We start from the raw sequence: 2,332 nt of genomic DNA, 5'->3' as shown, positions 1-2,332 counted from the left end.
ACTGTGACCAAGTGATGTCTCCAGACAAAAACGTTGGTTATGTATGGACCACACTACAAGGTGTCAAACTTGGGAATTGAAGTGACAGGTAATGAGGCTGCCATCTTATCACTCCTTCCACAGTGCCACATAGTTTGTGACGGCACTGATGAAAGAATACAATCATCTTATTTTTTCTCTTCCACATATGGGGCCTCAGTTCTAAGTCACCATATGATGACGTAGGGTTTTGGCAGGTGACTGATGAATCGATACTGCTATCTTGTAAGTGTCCCCAAGATTCGAAGGACTATTATATCTAATCCATGCCTCACGATTGCAAGAGACTGTACCGCGTGTGGGAGGTAGAAGGACGGCTTCACCTCCAGGCATATCTGTGCCGCAAAGCGGTAGGACATAGGGACCTACGAAGCAGCAGGTCTGTCACGTCTCCAGCCACCCTTGTGCTGTACACAGGCCACAGAGGTCTGCTGCCAGCACAGGCTGACCTCGCAACAGAGGGCGCGCCTCTATCATTACGCAAACAAGCGCCACAGATTTGCCTGGAGGTGAGGCCGTCCTGCTACCTCCCACACGCGGTACTGTCTCTTGCTATAGTGAGGATGCTGTGCGCACTAATGGTGATGACAGCAGTGTATATTGTATGGCTGGATTAGATATAATGGTCCTTCGAATCGAAGGGGCACTTATAAGATAGCAGTATCGGTCGTGAAGATGGTACACTTCCCATGTTGAGGTACGTACCTCAGTTAGTATATTAATTCATTCGGACGTTGCCACATACAGGCCATCGCAGGTAGGTCCATGGCAACAGGCCCCTACGGACAGGTGACGTTCCAGAAAATGTACCAAAATTATAACTCCAGTCCTCAGCATACGCAGATTACAATGTATGCTTGCTTTAGCCCTGCTAGAGGTATAAGTGGACGATGTGAATAAATAAAAAACGCTTTTTTTAGAAAAAAAGGCAATAACAATAATTATTGATAATCCTAATTCGAAGTATTTGCAAGTTGTTTGAAGCACATGTATAATCACTTGGCCACTATACTTTTTCCTCAGTCTTTGAACGTCTGGACGGTTATAGTCTTCAGATTTCCTTATTGACGCACTATTGAAAACGTCATGAAGCCGTGACGCTTTTCCACAGATTTTGACGCAAGCGGAGCTCTCTCTGTATGATCAACGTTTCAGTGCGATGTTGCCATATTTTCGTATGCCATTCCAACATCGTCCCACGATTTTTCATGATGAAAACGTGTTAACCAGCAGCTGTCCGTCGAGTCCTGCCATTACATACTGTTCTAAATGGTCTGGACGAAGTGACGAGAGCTGAAAAAATTGTCAATACTGCCTGCATTGTTTGGTGATTCATATTCAATATGAATATCCTCAGCGCCTAATTTAATACTCTAGTTTTCATATGGGTATGGGTAGTGTCAGTGTCGTCGTAAATGCCGTCTGCTTCACGTCTGCTGTGCAGCGAGCTACGTTATTTTAAGTATTAACTGTATTTTTCTTACTTGTCAGACCGAGCGAGGTGGCGCAGTGGTTAGCACACTGGACTCGCATTCGGGAGGACGACGGTTCAATCCTGTCTCCGGCCATCCTGATTTAGGTTTTCCGTGATTTCCCTAAATCGCTTCAGGCAAATGCCGGGATGGTTCCTTCGAAAGGGCACGGCCGATTTCCTTCCACATCCTTCCCTCACCCGAGCTTGCGCTCCGTCTCTAATGACCTCGTTGTCGACGGGATGTTAAACACTAATCTCCTCCTCCTCCTCCTCTTACTTGTCACTTCTTCTTCCGTGTGTTTTTGCTTTTCGGAAGCTTTAATTGTCGAGTGCTAGTAATAGTGTTCCATAGATTTCGTGTTTGTTTTGAATACAGTCAGAGAGAGTCCCTTTAGTCAGCCATAGTGCAAGTAGTGCTTGCGTTTGTTTTGAATATAGTCCAGAGACAGGTAGTGCTATTTTCATTGTTTTCTACAAGTAGTGTCTAGTAACCACAGTTCAGTCAACTGTCAGCCGCCTTTAGCGAATTAGCAGTCTAGTTAAAAGTTGATTGACTCTTTACAGTAAATTGATTTCTTAGGATGGATAGGATGTGTGACTGCTGTGTACGGACGCAGGACTAGCTGGCCACTGTTCGCGAACAGCTGAACGTGTTGATGGCCGCGGTCAGCCGTCTTCAGGCTGCTGCCTCGGAGTGTAGCGGCAGTGGGGAGTCTGCTGCATCGCATGGTACACTCCAGGTGTTACATGCTTCACCCACTGTCCCTGCTGTCGAGACATCTTCGCGAGTACTGGGCGCGGTTGGGCGACCCTCTCCCC

The sequence above is a fragment of the Schistocerca piceifrons genome, chromosome X, assembly GCF_021461385.2.
Source record: "Schistocerca piceifrons isolate TAMUIC-IGC-003096 chromosome X, iqSchPice1.1, whole genome shotgun sequence".
NCBI lineage: Eukaryota > Metazoa > Arthropoda > Insecta > Orthoptera > Acrididae > Schistocerca > Schistocerca piceifrons.
This window is presented reverse-complemented; position numbering follows the sequence as displayed.